Source organism: Phoenix dactylifera, chromosome 4 (genome assembly GCF_009389715.1).
Source record: "Phoenix dactylifera cultivar Barhee BC4 chromosome 4, palm_55x_up_171113_PBpolish2nd_filt_p, whole genome shotgun sequence".
NCBI lineage: Eukaryota > Viridiplantae > Streptophyta > Magnoliopsida > Arecales > Arecaceae > Phoenix > Phoenix dactylifera.
Genome location: NC_052395.1, coordinates 203,666 through 231,063, shown reverse-complemented (window position 1 = coordinate 231,063; position 27,398 = coordinate 203,666). Strand labels below are relative to the sequence as shown.

Below are 27,398 nucleotides of genomic sequence, written 5' to 3'. Positions count from 1 at the left end.
AATATGTGATATGAATAATAACTGTATCAAACAGAGCCAATTTGACACTGACAAATGCTATTTAATTCTAATTGGCATAATGGAGGCAATGAATCTGTTTTAAATCAATAATATATACCTTCAACCATCTCCATGCAGTTTCACGTCCTTCCCTACTAACTCGAAGTCCATAAATTGCATCCTGATTCCGAACCTTATAAGCAGATCAAGATAAAGTCAGGCCACTTCACTTATATCATCAAGAGAATACTTGAAACTGTAAAAATATTAAGATCACCTCAGAAGATAAGAGGAAGTTCAGGACTTCAAGGATAATATCTGGTTCCGGACAAGATGACAAGGAACCTGAGGAACAAGGGAAAAGAGAATTCTCAATATCAACCAGTATTAGTTAAACATATCAGACCTTAAAAGATCTCGTAAGCTCACGTACTTAGGACACGCACTCTTTCCTCACTTTCATCAGTCTCCCTGTAAATTCTAAGAAGAGATTCATATCCGGATCTATTTGAGGCGCTAACAGTCTGCATTACAGCAACATATGCAGCCTACAGGATAACTTATATTAAATAAAAGAATAATATACATATGAATCAATGTGAAGAATAATTACAAAGGTGAAATTTGAACACCTTTCTTGCATCGGGAGGCAGCAGTGATGTATTTCTATCATTTAAAAAGATGTAAAAACGCCTCACTGCTTCATTTCTAGTCATATCATGCCCAATTTGAACAAGAGCAGTCAAAAGGTCCCCTCTTAGCATTACTGCCAAGTGGCTCTCACCTTCCTTGGGTCCCAACCTAACTTTCTGAAAGCCAAAAACCATAAATTAATTACCATTTGGACATTAAAGGTCATCAAAAAATATGCGCTCTCTCTCTATATATATGTACAATATAACTTGAGTTGATCGAGTACAAAATTGCAGTTCATTTATTCAGCGTGCATGTGGTCCCAAACAATTGAAAGCAACACAAATTTTATGCATATAAAAATAGATTATGCTGGAAGGACACATGCCAGGCTCTCCAAGGATATCAAGAGGTTTACTATGGCATGTGATAGACCTTTTTTTCGGGGTGTCTGGGGGGTGGATTTTTCCTTTTGTGTGTGTGTGGCAGGTGGGGGGGCGAGGTGGGGGTACTGTTCTGACATTCTTCCCAAGGTTTTAAATATGAATCCATGCCAGCTGTGCCAGACCACTGCTGGCACAACGCATGCCATATGCCAGGAAATCCTGTGCATCAAATGGTATTGTGTCATCTTAAACCATGCCACACCATATCAACTTGAGCAGTCTGCCACAGGTTTGATATGCTCACTAATGTTCCTCACCTCTTTAGTCGTTCAATTACATGCATTTATATACATAGTTTTAGCAAGGCACAAGCTGTGTCGCCCTGGCTGACAAGCCCCGTGCCAATAGCACTGAAGCATTACCTTTATCCAAGTCATGTATATCTTGATCATGTATTACACCATATCGTTGCAAAACAATCAAAGTTATATTCATAATATATATAGCTACAGTTTGACCAATCATACCATATCTTGACGAACAACAAAATACTTGAAAAAAAAATCATCTAAGCAATAGGAAATGATCGCAAATTCAAAAACAAGATGGTCCCATGACTCGAAAGTATGTATAGGGAATCTATATCACAGCTGCAAATTTCAAAAGTCTATTGGAGCTTGGATAGTTCTTAAGCTGAACTCCTGAATGAGACACACCAATAATGCCACATAATAATTTGCAATAGGTATGCATCTTCAAGTTAAACCTTATGAAAATTTGATCAACTCTTTCAGGCTAAAAATATGGAAGGTCCAAATTCAAGGGTTAGTTTTAATGTATATGTAACTGAATAACATGAATATGATTATGTTATGATTGATATCAGTCGTTATGTAAGCTAATTCTGTTTATCCCATTATCAAGCATTAGTGCCTATGCGATCCGTGACATCCACTTTGCCAAATGTTTCACTTTAAAACAAATTTTTTGGAATTCTAAGTGGGTCCCAAAACCAAAAAGAAGTAGAAACTTGGCAAAATTCAAGGAATAACATACCCACAACATATGCATTTAGCTTCAAGAATATCCATTATTTGGACCAACAAAAAGGCATACACATCTTATGATCTTTCTTTTTCAAGAAAGCTATAAAGCTTAAAGCTATCAAGATAAACTAAATGATAGTTGAGTATCGATGTCTAAAATAATTAACTCCACAGAAAATACGACCTGGATTAATAATATTTATAATACGTCTTGTACAGGCTACTCTGCAGAAATTGGAGAAGAATGATTAAAAAAACTTTGATCTCATCTGCCAATTCAGGAGTGGCATCCGCAACAATATTGCTATCTTACAACTTATCTGGCAAGGCAGAAAAATAAGTATTTATGTTTCTAGGCAATTTGAAAAAGAAAAGGATATCTGGAGGATAACATACAGTGACTATGTGCCCCAGCACAGTATAATCAAACTCTTCCCGATAAGCATCCAACAAAGACAATAAAGATGACAACGTCTGCTTGCAAGCCACACATAGTGCATATCGTCTTCTAAAATGCCTACACATCAGAATGTTATAATGTTAACGATTTTCCAAACATAAGTATAGGTCAAAAGAAGAATACTCAGTCAACTTACCAATTCTATCTGTTGCAGACAACTTATTGGCCTCTATTGCAATCTAAGTCCAGCCGCCAGTTCATCATCATATTTCATTCTATAGAAGCCTGTTGATCAATGTTAAACTTGATCCAAAAGCGTTCAGAGTTCCCTTGGCTCTTTTCTCTAACAAATTAGCCTTAACATTTGCAGAGCCAATAAGATCCATGATATCCAACTTCTCAAATTTTGTTTTAGTAAAAACTTTTTCTGAGTATTATATGAACCACAACATAAAGTAAGAGGAACAATCCACTGTCCATTACCAATGATCCATCTGTTAAAACTGTGACTGCAATTAAATGAAAAAAAATGTCAGTCTAACTACTTATTAAGGAAAAATCCTGACAGATTAAAGAAAAAGTGCGCAACGGTCCTATTTGGGAATGCCTAACTGCTATAATTATATCTATCCATGTCATCACATTTATTTCTAGTGATTTGGGGAGGGGGGGGGGGGGACCGTTCTTTAATGCACAATCTGCTAATTAACTATCAATAACCAAGCGCATATCCACACCAATTTCTGTCATCCCCAAACCTATAATACTTGCCATGATTTATGATAAAGGATTACTCCCAAACATATTAAATGATCTGTCTTCATGATGATAATTCCAAAACAAAGTATATCAAATGATATGATCTATAACAAAACCTCTTTTTGGGAGTAATCCACCACCTTCAATTCAATTTAACAAACAGAGTCCATTATTTCATTAGCAAGCGTTTAGTTATCATTTTGATGTTGCTTTTTACTGGGTGTCTTTAAAACTTTTGTAGATTTATCTACCCATGCTTCAATAATAGCAACAAAGCTTTGCCGTAGAGTCCAGCTCCAAGCCAGAAAATCTACACCATTGCACTGACATGACTTGAGCAGATAACACTATAGACCATAGTCTGCCGTACGGCCGGTACGTACCGGTCCGCTGGACCGGTACCGGATCAGCGTGGAATCCGGTACCGATAGTTTATTGTTAAAGAACCGGTACGGGATCGGTACGGAACCGGTCCGTACCGGTACGGGCCGCCACCGGTACGCTGACCGGTACCTTGGTCAGGCGGACCTTGCTGATAGACTGATAAATCAGTGAATGAGAAGGCATTTGGGTGTCACTACAACCAGTGTTCCATGTATTAACGAAATCGCAGAAGTAGCGCCAAAAACATGGAACATGGGGAAATGTCTGATCCGATAAATATAGTATAACAGCTTGAAAAGAGAGCCAAGGGCTTAGAAATAAGGTTTAAAGGATTTAGCAATTTCAAATAAGGCATATAGAAGGAAAATATTATTGCAACCAAATTTTTATAATGGACAGGAAAATTAAGAAAGTGTCAGTACAAAGTTCAACAATAGTCATAAAATCAGTTTATTTTTGGAGATTTTGCAAACTGGGCAGAGATAAACAAAATCATGAAAAAGAATCAAGCAAAAGATGAATAATTAGGTAATGTGCTTGTAACGTGAAATGATTCACCTGAAATTCATTCCAAATCAGAACAAGCTAAAATTGAACACTAATTTGCCATATTAGAATTGTTCACACCACAGTCACAAGTACGGTATTTGGGAACAATTTAGCAACATTGAAAATTTCAGAATTCAGAAAAAATAGGAAAATTCAGACAAATTCGGAAAAAGTTCACAAATTTGATTAGTAATCAATTAAATAATATTTAAATATAATGTTTAGATATAAATAATTACATGAATTCGTTATTGTCAACACATTTTCATAATTAAATCACTTTCTTAACACTTATAATTTATCATCTTCCAGTCCAAATATTTTGATGTATTAAATTCCAATCCAATCAAGGAAATGATAAAAATGAAAAACTCCTTTGAATAGATAATGTTTTCGAATTTAAAAATTCCAAATCATTTTTTTCTCACAAGTCACAAGAAAAAATGATTCTAGCAAGTTCTTCATTATTGGGTTCCCCTTCCGTCGAGATGCAATTGTTCTTATATTCAAAATATAAAAAAATATTTTTTTGAGAAAATATTAAAAAAAAGTTAAAATAACACCTTTACCGAGAAAAGAAGAGACAACATTCCCAACCTTAACTTATTTATCCGAAAAAACATAAAGAACAGGACTCACACCTTACCTTTTCCTATTCCCAATCCTTGCTCCCTTCCATTTCACCAGGCCGTCAGCCCACATTATCCTCTTTTGGCCTTTTTCTAGTCACCCACTCACTCTGCCTCAAGAAACCTTCGAGCCTGAATGTTCTTTCAGAACATATTCATGATCAAGGATGACAAAAATTGACCCGACCCAAGAAACCGATCCGAATGACCTCAGGTTTGGGTCAAGTTTTTTCTTCTAGTTAGGATCGAGTATGAGTCAGACTTTTTGACCTGAACTTTAATTGGGTCAGGTATGGGTGAAAGCTTTGACTCAGACTCATCATGAGGGTAGGGTTCTATTATTTGGGACGAAACAATTTAAACTGGGTTGAGTCATGATTTTGGATGAGATTTTTTTGACCAGTATTTCTTTTTTTCAGTAATTGTTTTAAATCACTTTGGAAGTTTATTAATAAGGATCATAAAGATTGGATTTGATAGATTGACCTAGGTCTTTTAAGTACTGTCATGCAAAATTAATTAGGTTAGGTCAAATATGTGATGCAAAATGACCCGTTGGTGGGTACGGATCAACAGATCTTGACACAACATTGGGTCAGGTCAAGTACAGGTCAAGTTTTTGTATGTTGTCCTAACTTAACCCAACCTGAACCCGACCCATTGCCACCCCTATTCATGAGATTTACAATTTTTGAGAATTATACAACTGATTCGCACATTGATAAATAAATTGAACAGCAATTATGTTTGTCTTTGTACAGCCATTAATTCACGATTTTTCAAAAATTCATCAAATTTTGTTACTATGGTTCCCACTATTCAATAACATCGACAAATTCATTATCCTTTTTACTGGTTCACTATAAATCAAGAAGGCAGCAAATTGAGGAACCACGGAAGAGTCCTTGTGACCCAGTAAGCTCATCTAAGGTGCCCCAAAAAAGCTACCACAAGAGAAGAGCATCCTCATGATCGCTATTCACCTACCGGGTCATTCAAAATCTATAACATTGGCAAGAATATAACAATCAAATAGTAGGAATAGATTTCCCTCTAATAAGAGTTGAATGCCCGAAAATTTCTATACTGTCTAACAGAACCTACGGGATTGACTAGAAGACTGTCAAAGTCGAGCAATGCTCAAATAAAGATTGCTGGCAGACTCATAAAAAATACATGCACACACGACAGGACTTCACACCGACTATATATGTGCTGTAACAATAAAGTGGAACAGTCTATGATGCAATCTTTCTCGTGAAGGAAGAGGCTGGGAGGTGATAATGCTGATAATAGTATAAACTATAACCAATATGATGTAATCTTCTCTGCATGCCGCAGGTATATGAAATATATCAGTTGACAACAAGAAGTACTCCCAGTCTTATTCATTTACGCAAAGCCCGAAAGCAAAGAAAGCATTCCAAAGACAAACCTGCTCAAATTCCAACTCATGCTCTTTAAGTCTTATATATATAACGGATATCCTTTTTGCTTTGTCCATGAACTCATTAAGTCCTTAACAGGTTCACCAGACTCCTTTTCAAGTACAGCCCACAGGTCTTCAGTCTTTGCATTTGAGTAGGCATATCTCTTTATGTATGAAGCTAGCGATCTCTGGAGAATATGATGAAGTTAAAAATAAAAACAATACACACCATTCTGAATCGTACACAGATAATGTCACTTGATAGAACTTATAAGTATTATAGAAAATTGATTGAAGAAAAAAAAATAGCAACATATAATGAGCACAGATAATATTGTAACATAAGCTTCTCAAGTTAACAAAATTGAGTACTTGACAGCAGTCTAAAAGAACTAAAAATCCAGTTCTCAGGACATGACGATCACAGCTCATATGTTGATAGCACAAACTATTGTTGCTTTAGCAAGTTGTAAACTTGCAAAACAGCGTAGCGCCAAAGCACAGATTCAGTTTGGCGGTTTCCAAGCCAAATCAGAAAAGTATCAGTAATTAGGAGTATCCATGGGTCACTATCATAGCATTCGCATGGTTCCAGTTTTCAATTGTTTAATTTTAAAAACTGAAACCAGTTTCTCTTTCTATTTTGAAAACCAAAAACTTGAAACTTGTTTGGCAGCGAATATGGTGACAGTGGTGGAGTGGTGGCCAGCGGCAATCAGTGGCGACGATTGTGGGTGGCAGTGGGCACTGAGTAGCAAGTGATGGCTGTCAGCAGCCAGCAACAGGTGGTGGCCGCAATGGAGGAGGAGGCGGCTGGTGCCTGATGGGGTGGTGGTGGCTGAGAGTGGGCAATGGAGGTGGTGGAGTAAGCGGTTGCCAGCTTTCAGAAAATTAAAAACCATACCTTTGGTTTCCACGATTTTCAGAAACTGGTGGCAAGTTTCAAAAAACTGAAAATGGAGGGTTACCAAACACCAATTCTGTCTCAGTTTCTGTGCATTTGAAAAAAACTGAAAAACTGGAAATTTGCGACCATAACCAAACAATGCCTATATTTGTCTCGAATTTGATGCAACGAAAAACTTCAATAATTACAGAAAGGCTTCTCTTCAAAAAAATGCGGCACCTATGAAAGGTATATACTACGTATGGTGCGGACCACCAGCCCTAGATCGTCGATCAGGCACATATATAGTCGCAGATGCAGGGGGGAAGCCCACCCGATGACCCTTGGGCTGGGTGATGGATTATGAGAGAGAGAGGCTTATTTGTGGGTATTTGGGTCTTTTCCTTTGTAGGGGTAATTTGAAATTTTTTTATTATCATGTTGCCTATATAAAGGCTGGTAGGGCTTGTTAACATTTTGGTTGTTAGTGAATGAATTGAGCTTTCCCTTCTTTATTGTGTTGTTGGTGGGATTCCAACACCCCGCCGATGGATACCGTGGGTTGGTCTTTCATTTGATTATTGTTTGGCATCAACTTTGGTATCAGAGCAATCAGGCTTTGCCTCTGTTGCCAAAGCCTTGAGATCCAGTTGATAGATGGGCCACCCCGATCCTCTTCTTCTTTTGCCTCACAAGATCTACACCAGAGCAATCGCACCGCGGACGTTGGAACGTGTCAAAGCTTGTCGCACATTGCGCACTACCAAGAAAAGGGGCAGTTTTTCTTCCCTTATCTCTTCATTTTCAGCTCTTTCACTATTTTCTGCTTCATCCCGAACGAAAGGGGAGAGCCCCTTCATCACTTCCCTGACCATCCACCATTGCTCACCACCTTCACCCCTGTGTGCGGCCTCTGCAACCGCCGGAGTCGGCCCCAATGACATCACCGACGCCATCAACACCGCCCGTCGACGACATCGCCACCGCTCGTGGTCGTTACTGTTGGGTTTCCCAGTGCCCTAGGGCGTAGCGGAAGATACAGGATTATAAAATTTTCTTATAAAACCTATTATATGAAACCCTAATAAGCCAAGATCGCCTTAATAGTATAACCAAATAATGTAGAAATATAATCTTGATATAGAAGAATACCTATCACGCTATATCCAATATATCTGAAGATGTCCTAAGGTGCCCAAATGTTCACCCTCCGATGTTGATCCACACAGGAATGGGTTCAAGACTCTAGCTCCACCAAAACTTGATTCTAATTGTTCAATCCTTCCAAAGGATTTAATTGGCTGATTTTCCTTCACTTCTTCCTTTCTACCTCTAAAAACATTCACTAGCCTTTTTGTCCTAAAGAAGACCCTCTTGTCTTGGGTTAGGACAAAAGAGAGAGACTTGTAAGAAAGAAGGGATAAGGGAGAGAGAAGGAAAGGCTTTTTCTTGGATGATCTTTAGAACCCCAAGGCACCTCCTTATTTATAAGAGATGGAGGGATGCATCATAAAGGGATGCATCCCATCCACACACCTCATCATGATGAGGCATGTGCCAAGAGATGCATCCCATCATGATGGGGTGCTAAGGAGAAGGGTGTATCAACTTCTTTCTCACATCTCCCTCTTAAATCATGATGATCCAAGGGCCCAAATGCAGTGAACCAAAGCCAATGGTCCAGATCTAGGTGCCATCTAATGGTCCAGATCAAGACATCATCATCCAGGGTGCCATCCAATGGTCCAGAAGTAAGATGCCATCACCGATGGTCCAGATTCAGGCGCTGAGCAACGGTCCAGATCTTTCATCCAGAGAGCCATCCAGTGGTCCAGATTCAGGCGCTGAGCACGGTCCAGATCTTTCATCCAGAGAGCCATCCAGTGGTCCAGATTCAGGCGCTAACCAGTGGACCAGATCCTTCATCCAGAAAGCCATCCAATGGTCCAGATGAAGGCGCCAACCAGTGGACCAGATCCTTCATCCAGGAAGCGATCCAATGGTCCAGAAGTGAAGGCCCTATCAAACCCAATCCAATTGGGTTTAACCAACTTAAAGAAAACATTAAACCTAATCAAATCAGGTCTAATTAAAGCCAAATGGGTTTCAACTCTTGGCTAACCCATATTAGGTCATGATCTAATCATATTAGATCAACCAAATCTAAGAATCATATTCGAATTTAATTTGAATCAGGAGCTAGGGTTTGCAACACGTGCTAGCATGTTCATCTTGCAAACATGATCTAATCCAATTAGACCCTTGATCAATTTCCTTGTGTGTGACCCATTGGGTTCCTTATCTTAGCCAGCAGTAGGTGCAGGTGCAAGTTGACCTAACCTGATTAGAATACCTCTAATCCAATTTAGGTTCAATTTAGTGCTAAACCTGACTTAGCAATCAGAACCTTTCTGATGCTTTGATCTAATCAAACTCTTTGATCCGATCAACCCACAAGACATGATTGACGTCTAGCAACGTATCATGTCTACCCGGAAGATGAGGAATGTATTGGACAAATCCAAACATACCCTTCAGTGGAAAGTTACTGTGCAATTCAATCCCTCAGTCATACTACATCCTGAATAAGTGCTCGAGTATGGATCAATATCAAACTCAATCACTTATTCATATCTCTCTCAATCTTTTATATGATAATTCAAACAATGAAACATTAGAAACTCTTTCTAATATTCATTTTGCTTTGATCAAAGGCTTCGTGAATCATCATAAGATTAGAGTAAGTAGGATGTTACCTTCTCTTACTAGAAGTGACTGATTCCTTGTTGACCTACTCACAACCTTCGTACAAAATCCACCATATCCAGAATATCCCGTACACAACGCAATGTCGTGAATGAGGGTAAACCAAAACATAGCTTCAAGTGCACAAGATACCATGGTGATCTCAGGTCTAAGGATCACTTGCACAACTCCCACTATGAGAACCATCTTTTGATAATTAAGAATCCATAAGATGTTCTCATGGCTGGTCATTTCAGTGAACTCATTCCTCTAATGAGCACCCACATCTTTGTATTAGTGTCTCACACAAGTGATTGTGAGATCAATCACCCTCTACATTGAGCATCATAAGATGTGCCAGTCTTTCCGGTAATATTGATCCCCGACTCAATATACCAATTTGACTGGGAATATTCTAAATTAGGGATTTTAGGATTTTAGGTCTCACTGGGTATGATCTCATCATAACCTTAAAACCAATGTCCTAATTTATGGGGTTCATCATCCAATAATAAAATAGATAAGCAGCAAATGATGAAACACAATGCCTTTATTGATATATATCGAGTGTCAAAGTACATGATTTGGAGGATTACAAGAAAACCCATCAAATGATTGGCTTATAGGGCATCTACTCTTTCAATCTCCCACTTGCACTAAAGCCAATCGCCCTTATATTTAACCCCATACAATCGAGGTTGACGATTGAATTGCTGCTGTGGTAGAGCTTTAGTAAATGGGTCTGCTATATTGTTCTTTGTGTCTACTCGTTCAATCTTGACGTCTTGTCTTTCGATTATCTCTCGAACAAGGTGGAAGCATCTCAAAATGTGCTTGGATCTATGATGAGACCTTGGTTCCTTAGCCTGTGCAACTGCTCCAGTGTTATCGCAATAAACTGGGACTGGTCCGGCAATCTCAGGAACTACACCCAGCTCTGTGATGAACTTCTTCATCCAGACTGCTTCCTTAGCAGCTTCACTAACAGCTATGTATTCTGCCTCAGTAGTTGAGTCAGCTACAGTTTGCTGTTTGGAATTCTTCCAACTCACAGCTCCACCATTCAAAATAAAGATATATCCAGAGATTGACTTGCTATCTTCTGGATTAGATTGAAAGCTAGAATCTGAATAGCCTTCTAGTTTCAATTCTGATCCTCCATAAATCAGAAAAACATCTCTAGTCCTTCTCAAGTATTTGAGAATGCTTTTCACAATTTTCCAATGATCCTCCCCGGGATCTGCCTGAAATCTACTTACCATACCTAAGGCATAAGCTACATCAGGCCTGGTACATAACATAGCATACATGATCGACCCTACTGCTGAAGCATAGGGAATAGAACTCATTCTATTCCTCTCTTCAGATGTCTTAGGAGACATCTTCCTAGAGAGTTGTATGCCATGTCCTATGGGTAAAAAACCTTTCTTACTTCCATCCATGCTGAACCTCTTCAGCACATTATCTATGTACCTAGACTGGGACAAACCTAGCATCCTTTTAGATCTATCTCTATAGATCCTTATACCAAGTATATAGGATGCTTCACCCAAGTCTTTCATGGAAAATTTCTTTGATAACCAAGTCTTGACCGATTGCATCATTGGAACATCATTTCCAATGACCAATATATCGTCCACATATAATATCAAGAAGACAATAGCACTCCCACTAGTCTTCTTGTACACACAAGGTTCATCTATATTTTTAATGAAGCCAAACTCTTTGACTATCATGTCAAAATGGATGTTCCAACTTCTAGATGCCTGCTTTAATCCATAAATGGATTTCTTAAGCCTACATACTTGATTTGCTCTCCCTCTTGAGACAAATCCCTCTGGCTGTGTCATATAGACCTCTTCCTCAAGGTGACCATTAAGGAAGGCGGTTTTGACATCCATCTGCCAGATCTCATAATCATAGTATGCAGCTATAGCAAGCATAATCCGAATAGATTTGAGCATAGCTACTGGCGAAAAAGTTTCATCATAATCAATGCCTTATTTTTGCCTGAAACCTTTTGCCACTAGCCTGGCCTTGTAGGTTTCTACTTGGCCATCAGCTCCTATCTTCTTCTTGTATACCCATTTGCACCCTATTGGAATCACTCCCTCAGGTGCATCAACCAAAGTCCACACTTGGTTTGTATACATAGAATCTATCTCGGATTTCATGGCGTCCAACCATTTGTCAGAGTCCCTACTCTTGACAGCTTCCGAATAGGTCAGAGGGTCATCGTTATCAACGATGTGGGCTTCATCATTCTCAATAATAAATCCATACCTCTCAGGTGCATTTCGCACTCTTTCTGACCTTCGAAAGGAGTAGTGTGTAGTGGCTGTACCTCTTCCATGGGTACATCTGGTTGAGGATTATTATGTGTCTCACCTTGTAGGTCTTGAACTTCATCAAGTTTAATTCTTCTATCCTTGCCCTTTTCTAAAAAAAACTCTTTTTCCAAGAAAGTGGCATGCCTAGCAACAAATACTTTTGTTCGGTAGGATTATAGAAGATATATCCTAAACTATCTTTAGGATAACCTACAAATATACATTTGTCCGATCTAGCACTTAGCTTATGTCCAAAATTTCTTTTGACATAAGCATGACAACCCCATATCTTAAGAAACTTAAGATTAGGTTTCTTTTCTTTCCATATCTCATATGGAGTGCTAGATACAGACTTAGATGGTACTCTATTTAATACTAATGCAGCAGTTTCTAGGGCATGTCCCCAGAAGAAAATTGGAAGATTTGTGAAGCACATCATGGACCGTACCATATCTAATAAGGTACGATTCCTTCTTTCAGCTACACCATTTAATTGTGGCGTATATGGAGGTGTCCATTCAGAGAGTATACCCTTTAATTTAAGATAGTCTAAAAATTCACTAGAAAGGTATTCTCCTCCTCGATCAGATCGAAGGATTTTAATACACTTTCCAGTTTGTTTTTCGACCATACTTTGATACTCTTTAAATTTATCAAAGGCTTCGGATTTATGTTTCATTAGATACACAAAACCGAACCTTGATAAGTCATCAGTAAATGTGATGAAGTAAGAGTATCCATCTCTAGCTTGAGTTGACATAGGACCGCACACATCAGTGTGTACGAGTTCTAACAACTCACTTGCCCTTTCTCCATGTCTCGAGAATGGAGACTTGGTCATTTTACCCATAAGACAAGATTCACAAGTTCCTAATGATTCAAAATCATAAGGGTCAAAGAATTTATCTTTATACAACTTATGTAACCTTGTCTCACTAATATGACCTAATCGGTAATGCCAGAGGAGGGTATTATTAATATTTTCTCTTTTTCTTTTATTATCTTTGCCAATATGAAATATAACATTATTAAGACATAATACTAAAAGACCATTTTCCATAGTGCCATGACAATAATACTCATTAGATAAAGAAATAGAGCAACCATTGCTCTTTCCATTTATTTCGAATCCTTTCTTAAGCAACAAAGGAATTGAAATTACATTTCTAATGATTTTTGGCATAAAATAACAGTCTTCTAGCTTCAAGAACTTTCCGGAGGGTAGCTCCAGTATGTAGGTGCCAACAGCTTCAGCCTGGATGGATTCTCCTCCAGCGCCATATAGCTCGAAGTCACCTTTCTTCAGTCTTCTAATTTTCTGCAGTCCATGCAAAGATTTGCATATGTGAGAACCACAACCGGTATCCAATACCCATGCATTAGAATCAGAAGAACTTAATGTCATATTGGCATGTAATAAAAACATACCTTTTGATGCAACACTTGCATCAGGCTAAACACTTGCAAGAAAGCTCTTGCAGTTCCTTTTCCAATGCCCCGTCTTGCCACAGTGGAAAACAGGTACCGGGTCCAGAGATTTTCTTTTCCTTCTTCTTTTTGATGCGACTCTTAGGGTTTAGTTTTTTTCTTTGAACCCTTATTGCCCGTTTTCTTCTTTGAGCTCTCACCAACAAGAAGGATCGGACCCTTGTCCTTCTTGATGTGAGACTCTGCTGTTTTCAACATATTTAGAAGCTCAGGCAGGGAGGAATTCAGTTTGTTCATGTGAAAATTCACAACAAACTGCGAGAATGAGTCGGGTAGTGATTGCAGGATCAAATCCTGACTGAGCTCACTGTCCATAGCAAAACCAAGTTGACTTAATCGAGTGATTAAGTCTATAACCTTTAAACAGTGGTCTTGCACAGATGATCCCTCGATCATTCTAGCACGGAACAACTGTTTAGATATCTCATATCTAGCAGTTCTGCTCTGCTCACCATATAACTCCTTTAAGTTAAGGAGTATGGAGTGAGTATCCATGCTATCATGCTGCCTCTGCAATTCATTATTCATAGAAGCAAGCATGATACATTTGACAGTCAAACTATCATTTTTTCACATACGATATGTGGCCAATTCCTCCTCAGTTGCATCTTCCCCTGCTGACCCTAGGTCAGGGGTTTCAAGAATGTAGGAAAGTTTTTCTTGTGTGAGAACAATCTTTAAATTTCTCAACCAATCCACATAGTTGGGACCAGTCAATTTGTTTGTATCTAAGATACCTCTAAGTGAGAGTGAAGATGCCATTTTTGCAGAATTAATCTATAATTACAAAGAACACTAATATAAGCAGACCAATCATGATGACATGTATTCAATCAGACAAGGACTTTTATCTAATTGTTACTCCCACTATTTTTGTCGAATATCATAACCCTCAAGTATGATGAACGAGAAAATACTAATTTTCTTAGTGGGGTTGAGATCCAAATTCCTTATAAAAGACCTTGTGGGAATCACAACAAGCCCTTATAAGTTCAAAGGTAGGAAACTCTTTCCAATTGCATCCCATGCAATTCCCAACTTTATTCTGTCCTCTAGCACACATATAGTCTTGTGGGAATCACAACAAACTATTGTGTCTAGTTAAGTCAAACCCTTCATTTTTATACAGTCATATTTGAATAATGCTGCCCTTGTGGGAATCACAACAAGGCAACATATTAAAATATGCCATATGCATCATATGCACCAAGATATTACAATATCAATTCCTAATACTAGCCTTGTGGGAATCACAACAAGCTAGCGTAGATATTGACATAATAATATCTAAGCATGAAGGAAGGACCTTTATAGTGTTATATCAGCAATTAGCTAATCCAATTAGACCCTTGATCAATTCCCTTGTGTGTGACCCATTGGGTTCCTTATCTTAGCCAGCAGTAGGTGCAGGTGCAAGTTGACCTAACCTGATTAGAATACCTCTAATCCAATTTAGGTTCAATTTAGTGCTAAACCTGACTTAGCAATCAGAACCTTTCTGATGCTTTGATCTAATCAAACTCTTTGATCCGATCAACCCACAAGACATGATTGACGTCTAGCAACGTATCATGTCTACCCGGAAGATGAGGAATGTATTGGACAAATCCAAACATACCCTTCAGTGGAAAGTTACTGTGCAATTCAATCCCTCAATCATACTACATCCTGAATAAGTGCTCGAGTATGGATCAATATCAAACTCAATCACTTATTCATATCTCTCTCAATCTTTTATATGATAATTCAAACAATGAAACATTAGAAACTCTTTCTAATATTCATTTTGCTTTGATCAAAGGCTTCGTGAATCATCATAAGATTAGAGTAAGTAGGATGTTACCTTCTCTTACTAGAAGTGACTGATTCCTTGTTGACCTACTCACAACCTTCGTACAAAATCCACCATATCCAGAATATCCCGTACACAACGCAATGTCGTGAATGAGGGTAAACCAAAACATAGCTTCAAGTGCACAAGGTACCATGGTGATCTCAGGTCTAAGGATCACTTGCACAACTCCCACTATGAGAACCATCTTTTGATAATTAAGAATCCATAAGATGTTCTCATGGCTGGTCATTTCAGTGAACTCATTCCTCTAATGAGCACCCACATCTTTGTATTAGTGTCTCACACAAGTGATTGTGAGATCAATCACCCTCTACATTGAGCATCATAAGATGTGCCAGTCTTTCCGGTAATATTGATCCCCGACTCAATATACCAATTTGACTGGGAATATTCTAAATTAGGATTTTAGGATTTTAGGTCTCACTGGTATGATCTCATCATAACCCTTAAAACCAATGTCCTAATTTATGGGGTTCATCATCCAATAATAAAATAGATAAGCAGCAAATGATGAAACACAATGCCTTTATTGATATATATCGAGTGTCAAAGTACATGATTTGGAGGATTACAAAGAAAAACCCATCAAATGATTGGCTTATAGGGCATCTACTCTTTCAGTTACCGCCTCCCATCGGCCGGATCCGAGGAGGGGCACTGTCCGGGCCGGCTTCAACCAGATCCGAGCGGATCATCCCGAGCACCACTGTCGTCCGGATCCGAGGGTTCTGCCTTCACTCTCAGGAGTTCCGCCGCCGAGGAGCCGTCACCGAGTCACCGACGCCGTGCCCCGCTGGATTTCTAGTCTCCGCCGTCGTCGACGAACCCGACTAAGAAGACAGCTGGGGTCCTCACCTCGTCACCGCAAGCTGCTGTGCCGCGCGAGCCACCGCCGCCGCCTTCTGCCCCCCCTCTCCCTCTTCGCGAAGGAGGCGAAGAAACCCTAACGGGTCCATTTAACGGGTAAGTTCCGACCCGTTACCCTCCTCCTTTAGCCCGAATCCATCAGCACAAAAAAAAGAGGGACGCGTGACTTGCACGTGACCAAAAAAAAAAAGAAAAAGAGCAGCACATGATTCAACGTGACCAAAAAAAAAAAAAAAAAAAGAGGTGGCCGCACGTGACCCATAAGTCACGCGCGTGCCACTGTGTTTCTTCTGCTCCTGCTCCCACTACCGAGCCCTTTTCTTCTCCCGAGCCCTTACCTTCTCCTCGCCGCCCTCCACTGAGGCCCCGCCTCCCCACCCCGCGATCCTACTTGCACCCCCACCACTTCGCCCTTCCACCATTTTCCCTCCCCGCCACCACTGTTTTCTCCCCTGCGCCACCTTCTCTTCAATTTCCTCCTTTCCGCCTCATCATAGCTCATCTTCACTCATCTGTCTCCACCCCCCCCCAGCCCTCCCCTTGCTCGCCTTCTCCACCATCGTCGCCGCCGGTCTACTCTCTCTCTCCTTCCTCTAAAACCCTAAGCTGAGAGAGTTGCAGCTCAAGAAGCCCTCCCCCCGCCCCCTCGGGCGCCTCCACCTCACCTGACGGCCCCGTATCCTAGACTCCTCTTTCAAAGCAAAGGTCTTTGCTACCCCAGCAACCAGAGGTGTGCCAGTGTGAAAGATCTACATCCACTGTTTTCCAAGCAGAAGTCTTTGCTCCACTGTTCTCTTTCCAAGTTAATTGGACAATGTAGAACGTGTCAGTTGGATAAACATCGCAAGCAAAACACTGGCTTGTACACCCCACTACCGGTGCCTAATTGCCCCCGGCAGGACGTGAGCATGGATTTTGTACTTGGGTTGCTACGTACCTTTCGCAAGCATGACTCTATCTTTGTGGTTGTCGATCGTTTTTCCAAAATGGCGCACTTTATCCCCTATTCCAAAATCTCTGACACTTCGAACGTTACAAAGTTATATTTAGCATATAGTCAAGCTATATGGCTTGCTGAAAACTATCGTGTTAGATCACGATGTTCGATTCATGAGCTACTTCTGGAAAACCCTATGGCACATGGTGGGCACGAAATTGAAATTCTCGACCGCCTACCACCCTCAAATGGACGGTCAGACAAAGGTTGTCAATCGTAGTCAGAAAAATCTTTTACGCTGTCTGGTGGATGATCATAACAGAAACTGGAACTCTGTTCTTCCTATTGCTCCGTTTGCATGCAACACTTCCATTAATCGGTCTATTGGTATGAGTCCATTTGAGGTTGTTCATGGCTTTCAAGCTCGCAAACCCTTGCACCTTCTTCCCATGTCATTGCTTGCTAGAATTTATGAGTCGGCCAAAGCATTTGCACATCATGTACATTCATTGCATCAAGAGATCAGTAAGCGAATTGAATCTAGTAATCTTCGTCATAAATTACAAGCCGATTTACATAAACGCGCTAAAGAGTTTCATGTTGGCGACTACGTCATGATTGGTGTCCGACCCGAATGGTTTCCATCCGAAACCACAAGAAAATTGTAGGCTCGTAGTGCAGGACCTTTTCAAATCTTGAAACGGGTAGGCCCAAATGCATATGTGATTGATCTCCCTCCTGATTATGGCATTAGTTCCACTTTTAATATTGAGGACTTAGTTGCTTACACACCTCCTTTGCCTGTCCCGGATGCCCCATTTGACACACCAACTCCACCTCTACCAGATATGCCTGCCTTCGACCCTCACACTTCTCCTTTTCAACCCACACGGCAGGACAAGATAGATATTATTTTGGATGAACAGGTAATATCTACTACTGACAGAGGCCTTCAGTGTTTCCTAGTCCGATGGAGGGACCGTCCAGAGTCTGATAACACGTGGATTACTCGTGAGGAGCTGCAGCAGATCGATCCAGATCTTTTGGAGCACTACCAGAGCCGCCCACTATTCCACTCGACTGAGTCGAGTTTCTCCCATCCCGGAAGAGTTGGTGCGAACACCAGCCCTAGATCGTCGATCAGGCATGTGTATAGTCGCAGATGCAGGAGGACAGCCCACCCGGTAACCCTTTGGCTAGGTGATGAATTATGAGAGAGCTTATTTGTGGGTATTTGGGTCTTTTCCTTTGTAGCGGTATTTTGGGGATTTTTCTTGTCATGTTGCCTATATAAGGGCTGGTAGGGCTTGTTAACATTTTAGTTGGTAGTGAATGAATTGAGCTTTCCCTTCTTTATTGTGTTTGTTGGTAGATTCCAACACCCCGCCAGTGGATTCCGCGGGTTGGTCTTTCATTTGATTATTGTTCGGCATCAGAGAAGTTAGGTTTGCTTTTTGTTTTCAAGAGGTTTAAGATACTGTTGGCTATATAAAGTTTTGTCTTATGCTACTACAACAAGGTAAAACTGATCTTACTAAAAAACCTATGCTTTTTCTTCTCTTTGATTTATGACCTGATATTCTGATGTTAATACAGTGTTTCAGGTTCTTGTGTCGATTAGCTGCATGCTTAAATTGATTTAGATATATAAAAGTAGGATATCACCCGTTGCTACATTTGATATCAATATACATAAGATAAGAATACCTAATACATTAGTTGAACCCAGATAGTATAAATATTCAGCAGTTATTGCACTTGTCATCCCTAAATATAGAGCAAGAAGTCACCCACAATGGAATGTTCCTCACAAAAAAAACATCCAATGGAAAAGATCCAGAAACTAACATATATGGACTGGTGGTTGACCTATAATTCAATAGATGCAAATGAAAAAAGAAACTTCCTACTTGAGTGCAATCGATATAACGGAACTTGACAGATCTATGTAGCAATCAAGTACTTCCACATCCAAAAGTGTTTTAAGCACCTACTGGTTCTTTTAGGTTCTTAATATACAAAATAATTAAGTAAATGAAACTCGTGAGGACCCATACGGGCGTGTGTTTAGTCCCACATCGGTTATTCGCTGGGTAGATCTTGGGTACTTATACAGGATCAAGGAACCCAAATAATACCTTCTGGCTAGCCATTTTCGGTGAGGTCCTGGGTTGTTACGAATGGTATCAGAGCCAACCCGGCCCATAGCCAATGTGGACTAGGAGACACTGCAGCACGGATCCATTAGGGCTGACCACAAGCCGATCGTGGTGTTTGTGATTAGATTTGAATGGATTTGAACCCTTAGCCTGACGAGAACGTCAGGGCTTGAACGGGCGTGTGTTTAGTCCCATATTGGTTATTCGCTGGATAGATCTTGGGTACTTATACAGGATCAAGGAACCCAAATAATACCTTCTGGCTAGCCATGTTGGGTGAGGTCTTGGGTTGTTACAAAACTGATATTCACATTTGCCTCGATAGGGTGCTCTTCTTCAAAATCATTGCAGTTTATCAAGGAATTCTCCTCTTTAATGGAGTTCTTACTGACCTTGAAAACTCCAATTACCAAATAAGGCATCAATATAATTACTATTGATGACATGATTTGTTTTTACTGGACTGTATGTCCAATACATAGCACACCCCACATACCGAGTGTCTTACAGTACAATACCGAGACAATGTATAGGGTGTACCTACTGGGTATGACTATGGGTCCGTTACCACGACTGCAAACCTTAGTTAATGACCCCATTCTCCTTTATAATATATAACTTTGATCTCTCTACCATAATATTTTTAATTAACTATAGAAGTAGTGAGCTTATGTAACCTCTAATTGTGACCTCAATGGAAAAACAATCTATAACAAAGTATAACATCGTTGTTTGGCCTTTTTTAAGAAAAATCCTCAAATGTTTCTATAAACCAAAAAATTGCCAAAATCTTTGCAATACACTACCATACCATGCTATTAATATCTTACTGCTATAACCTCCTAAACTGTCATCCAGGCATATTTAAAGACAAAGCCTATTACTTGATATCAAGGTTCTTAATAACCAAGATATCATCCATCTCAATGGGCGATCAACACCGAGATGACTTACGATCTCGATTTATCTTGGTTGAGATGGTAATTGGAGGAAATTTGGAAACATCTAAGATTTTCCGAGATCTCAACCAATATTTTAGGATTGAAATCAAGGTTCAGCCGGTTAGTTTGGCATATAACAGCTGAGTTTTTTCAGCCTCGAGCGGCTCTTCCTCGATCGGTCGCTCGGTTTCGAAGTCCTCCATCCCCAAAGTCCTAATCCTCAAAGCATAATAGGTGAGTCTCTCTTTCCTCCCCCTCTCTCCCCCTCTCTCCCTCAATCCCAGTCACCGGATATAGAGCTCTCGAAGCTCTCCCACAACAGGTCAACTTCCTCCTTTCCCTCTCTCTCCCCCCCTCTCTCCCTTGGTCCCCGTTGCCGGATTTGAAGCTCTCAAAGTTCCCTGGCGACGGCTCGAACTTCCGCAGCCCATCTCTCCCTCTCTCTTCCTCTCTTCCTCCCTCTCCTCTTCCTCCCTGTTTCGATACGCCTCAAAATGGCATGATATAGACCCATACCGTACGAAGCTGGTCACCGGCCAATATGAGTCCCAGTCCGGATTTGGCGAACCTTGATTGAGATATTAAAATCTCAGCCCATATGACAAATTCTAGATAAGTAATTAATTTAAAGCATTAATTTTGAAATTTAACAGTCAAAACATCAAATTAAGAAAATAAATACATGATTACAAAATATAAGCCAGTACATGGTCTGCTATGCTGATATCGGGCACCGAACCAGTTGCCCAGCAGCATAGGCTTGCGCCGTGCCGGGCCTGTACCGACACAATAGAGGAGGTGGAGGAGAGGGAGAACGAGAAAGAAAAAGAGAGAAGGGGGAGAGGGAGGGAGAGATGAGGGTGGCGAAGGCTAGCGCCTGGGCAAGAGGCTGAGGCTTCGGCCAGCTCTCCTGTTTCGAACGAAATAGAAGTTCGTCCGCTTTTTACTTTCGCGATTTTTAAGTGAAGTCGGCAAGCGATTTTTAATTTTTCTGTCAATTTGCCGATTTTACTTAAAAATCGCGAAATTAAAAAGCGATCGGACCCCTATTTTGAACGAAATAGAAAATCCAGTCGCAACCTCCACCTCCTGCCCAAGCGCTGGCCTCCACCACCCTCCTCCCTCCCTCCCCCACTCGCTCTCTCTTTTTCTCTTTTTCTTTCTCCTTCTCTCCCTCCGGCAATGGATTTCATTTTCGTTGCCGGAACCATCTCGGTCCGCCGCTGGGACGGCTCGTTACAATCGGAACTGCCTGGTTCGAGACGGCTCTGCCGACCCTGAGCCAATATGATGATATCATTGCCTAGTATGTTAAGATTTATTGGTTTATATAGGATGACATAACATAGGCTGATATTTTCTATTTCTCATATAGGGAAGTATCCAATACCTATACAAAAAGGGATCCCAGCAGAGATATGAACCTTGCTGACATTTTTTTAAGTATTGTACTTCATAAAAATCATTTGATGAACCTATTACCTAACATTGTAATGTTTTCATGAGTACAGACTACATATCAACCATGAAAACATTTATCCCTTCTTCTAAGGGTTTGTGTGCAAAATTTAGAATGACCAAATCTTATTTTACCATTAAGATTTCATTTGCAAGGTAAGAAGTGAGACAATATAATAACGAAATTCCTATTTTCAGCCCATACCCAGAGTGGTACAACTTGAACATTCAAATGCACACCACATTCAGTAATATAATAGGCACATAATTTTTCTTTATGTGAATGAACAAATGTTTACTAAAACTTGCTGAATGTGCAGAACAAAACTAAGACAAAAGCAAACTTCTCCAAACAATCATTAGGTTTCTTTAGCTGAAAGATTTAAAAAAAATACTCATGACACTTTACCAATCAAGTGATTGACAGCAATGCTAACAATACCTTGTGACCCAGCACACCCTTCGACAAGAATAACAGACAACTGCCTTCTTTATCAGCAAAAAGGTTGGCAATTCATATTCTTTGCCATTGTAATATTGAATAATATATTGAGCAAATCAACTATTATAATTTAGATGATTAAAGGATTCTTCCCACATATAACTAAGGAATGGTTTGTTCAGACAAAGAATAACATAAGAGAAGGTCATGAGAAACAAACAACCAACCTGAAAACATTCAGCACCAAGGTAACTTTGCAGCATTCGGATAATAGAGGCTCCCTTGTCATAGCTTATCGAATCAAAAATTTGATTAATCTCATTTGCATGATTTATTTCAACCTGCATGAAATGGCAATGTACTTAACAGGTACAGTTAAACTATAGCTAATCAAATGATGATGTCTTTAGATAGTGATATTAAACAATTAAGCATTTTTCTTCTCTGATTTCCCTGTTTTTAACTTACTATAAGTAAATGAGGAAGTGTGCAGATTTCAGATGCACTAGTTGACATCTCGAACTGGGATTAGGGGTGCATACTTATGCAAGCCAGGCCTTGCTCAAGCACAGGTTGTTTCATCATCCAAATAGCTTGATTTATAGCTGACGATGAATGGCTTGTTTAAACAATTTGGTGAAAGAATGAGGTCTCCTGAGGTTTTCATATATTATTTATGATGCATGTACATATATGTATGTATGTAGTATGTACTTACATATGTATGCATGTATGTGGGTGTGTACATATGTATGTGTATGTATGTATGTGTGTGTGTACATATGTATGTGTATGTATGTATGTGTGTGCGTATGTGTACGTAAGTACATACATATGTATCTATACATATGTAGGTATGTACCAATATACGTATGTATATACGCACATATATACTTATGTACATATGTGCATACATATGTGTGCATGTACATATTTATGTATGCATGTGTGCACGTACGTATATATGTATACACGTATGTATATATGTATGTGCAAGGTATGCCATACCGGTCCGAACTGGGCAGTACGGGGCATACCGTACCATACCGTACTGGTTCGGTATCGTTATTCGGTACAGATGGCATACCAAAAAAATTTCGTACTGTATCGTACCGACACTATGCTAGTGTGGCACTGGTACGAGGTCCGGTACCGAGACGGCAAACCTTATGTGTATGTGTATATGTATATATGTATATACTTATGCATGTATGCACATATGCATGTATGTCCATACATGCATACGTATGTATGTACGTACGTACGTACGTACATATGTATGTAATTTAAGTAATTTTCAATGTTTAATCTCAACCTTGCAGCTGAGATACAATCTTCTTATTTTAAATAATGATAAGAATTAGTTTTTATTTATGACAAACAACTAAAATGATATATGATGTATTACATATCATAGATTTATTCATTTTTATTCAAGCTTAATCGAGCCAAACACACAATTCCTAGGCAAAGCTGTAATTCAGCTCATTTACTAATTGAAAGAGTCCATATCAAACTGAATTACAAGGCGAACAAGAGCTGCTCAGACAGCTTACTAGTTTGACAGCCCTGCCCAATATTATAGCCCAAACATCACACCTGTTTTAATTACAATGTCAACGCATGAATCAGATCCAGCAAATGGATACTTTGAATGTCTTGACTCTCAATATCCTGAAGAAGTACATGTGAGAGAATTTTCTTTAGGCATAATGATATTTTCTTCTACTGTGTGTATGTTTGTATATGTGTGAGTGCGCTGGCTGTGGTTACCCCACATACTGCAGGTACACGAAACTAGTACAGGACAGCTGAGCGATTAAACATTGTTCTCGAGCTCATAGAGGTTTGTATGGGTAGAAGTGATTTAGTTTCAACTCCAAAACATCACAAAGGAATACTACCTCAATAGGATGTGATTCAGAAAGTGCATCCAGCACAAGGCCCGATGTAGTGTCATCAAGAAATTGAGTCCAAATGTTCCACTCAGGAAATAAGGAATCGGCTGCTAAATAGCTCATCTGTTCAAGAGCAGTTAAAACAAAATGATGTGTGAGCTTTCCAGCACAACTCATGATAATAGCTTTCCGTATAAATTATAATAATAACAGACAGCAGTAGAGCAGCTTGGTTACCCATGATGCAAATCCCTCATTGAGCCACAAATGTGTCCACCATTCCATTGTCACAAGATTTCCAAACCATTGGTGAGCCAATTCATGTGTTACAGTAATTGCCACCTGCATAGAATCACCATATGCACTGACAATTAGCTTTTTCTAAAGGCAAAAAATTAAGGCATCAAACTTGATCCAACACAAACCGGACAGTGTGCATGGTGAAGCACCTTGGAACCTAAGAACTACAACAATTACTTTTAAACTGATGAATAGTAAGATTTAAACAAAATCTAATATTCAGTTTAATTAGAACATTGATTGATAAGCACCGCTACCAAATCAAGTAGAAAATCAAATTTCTGCTTACCCATTGTTTGCTCGAGGCTGACGAGTAGTGTTCATCATAAAGCAAAGAATTTTCGCGATACGTAACCAGTCCATAGTTCTCCATAGCTCCAGCAGCAAAATCAGGAATAGCGACCATATCCAATTTGGGAAGTGGATAAGGCACCGCAAAATATCTGAAGAACTAGTCAGTCAAGTTCGTCACCAGGGACGACCTACTAGGCCCTTAAAATTCCCATAAAAGAAAACATCAAAAAAACAGTAGAAGTGGAATATATAGCCAGTATAAAACTTTCAACTAGATCTATTTCACAATTTTTAAAGTATGAAGAGAAGTAATGAAGACAATGACAACAACTACAACAGCAACAATAGTGGTAAGTAGTAACAGTGGCCGTAGCAATCATGGTGAACAATGAAGAGTACTTCAGCTGCAAGTGAATAAGATACAAAACTCATAAATGGATAGGTACATCAAAACATCAATTGAGAGAAATTACCCTTTGTACAAATCCAGTGTCTTCACAGCAACATCTAAAGCAAATTTTCCTTGGTTGCTCTTACCAACCTGACAATACACACGAACCCTGATTCCTGAAGAAACAAGCAACATTTACATGATAATCAAACAAGTTCTGCAATAAGGAGAAAGAAAATAAGGGGAAGGGGTTTAACAATAGGTAATACATAGATAGACCATACCATCGGGTGTAAAGGCTTCTACATAATCAAACAAACCAACAACAACAGCCACCAAATAAGTTGACATAATTGGTGATTCCTGGAAAGAGAGAGTCTTAAGAAGCCCATCAATTTTTTCTTCAATTACTGGCATATTGGACAATGCTACCAGCTCAGATGGCACTTCTAATGTTATCCTGAATGTGGCCTGAAAAATTATTTTCATAAAACAAGTAAGGAATTTAAATTGAGCAGACAACATGTGAACAAGCACAAGAATCATTCAGAATCAAGACTGACAAGATATTCCTGTCAACAAGGCTTAATAAATGTATTTGTTGGTTGGCACAAATTCTTGCAAACTTTGGCATTTCCCCATATTTGGCATTCCCCCTGCTTCAGAGGATATTCTTAAGAAGCACTTTTCAAAAAGGTGCATAGAAATGCATTTGCAATCCATCATAATAAGAGTACAAGACAACATGATAAATCATCTGGGAGAGTAATCTGGAATGATTAAGATGGAAACCTACAGGTCTAACACAATGTGAGAATGGAGATTATTCTTTATTTCATCATGGTCAGAGATCGAACCCAGTGCATAAGAGCATCAGTCATATCTATTCATAGCCATATATATCCTAACCTATCACATGAAGTCGCACATTTAACCTTTCATCTTCATTAAACTGTGGATCCAAGCAGTAATTTAATGCATCCTACCCATTTGTGGATTTTTGTTCCTTCTTTTACACAGTATTTTGGCAAAGTCAATCTATCAAGAAGAACTTAAAGATCTAGATAAATGATCAAAGAGGATTCAAAAACAGGAATGTAAAAGTTAACAAGATAAATGATCAAAGAGGATTCAAAAACAGCGAAAATGAATTCATCAGTTCTCCTGATACAATTAATGACCTTAAAAGTGGGTTCATCCCAGCAGGGAAAACATCGCCTGGCATCAACAGGCTCAAACTGAGTAGCCGCCATATTTCTCTTCTCCCCATTGTAATCATATACACTACAGGACAACAAGCAGCATGATACTAACAAAAAGGTAAACGGAAAGACGATAAGAACAAAGGTAAAGAAGACCAAAGACAGCCAAATACCTTCTATAGAACCCCTTCATCTGGTCGTTTAGGGTTCCGGTGAACCGGATTCTAAGAATTCCCTTCCCCAAAGGAAGAACTGTATCAAACCCCAGCACCAAGATCTCATCTTCTTGCACCTCGACGATCTCCAAAGGGCGGAGCTCCTAAAACCACCCATGAATTCCTTCCTAAACAAAAAGGAAAAACAAGAACACCCTCCAAGATGTAGAAAGAAGTAGGGTCAGAGCAACATGAGACAACTCTTAATTCTTGAACGACACATCACGAGCCCACGGTTCACATTATAGAGAAGAAATAGGAAGGAACAAGAACACCCTCCAAGATGCAGGAAACCAGGGTTAGGATGAAACCTGAGACGATTCTTGGTGCTTGAAGGAAATGGAGGCATGGTCAACGGCGAGGTCGGCGGCGTTGAGTACGAGGAACCTCGTGGCGGCGAGGACGTCGAGGGCGATCTCGGCGGCGCCGGCGAAGGCACAGGCGGAGAGGTCGGGCTTGAGGAAGAGATCGTAGCGCCGGGGGGCGGCGAATTCCGGGAGCCGCGGCTGACCCTTGAACTGCTCCACGCTCTGTTCCTCCGCCATCAAGTTCCCTCTCTCTCGCTCGCTCGGGAATTTCCGGTGCCGAGGCGTTTTTTTTTGGCGCTTAACTTTACTTGGCAGACTGATGAAATGGAGTGTTAAAGCTTCATCATGCGTATTCTATCGGTCATATTTTTATGGAAGTTGTGAGAGTCTCCGTGCGGGTGTAAACATTTTGCCTCCACGGGGTCCTGGTTTAGAACACAATTATCACGCAACCATCGGCTATTAAG

General features: G+C 39.8%; 1 pseudogene; it reads right to left on the bottom strand.

Annotated features, from left to right (window-relative positions):
- Positions 1-23: 23 nt before the first annotated feature.
- Positions 24-27,335, bottom strand: LOC103696268 (annotated as a pseudogene).
- Between the last annotated feature and the right edge of the window lie 63 nt (positions 27,336-27,398).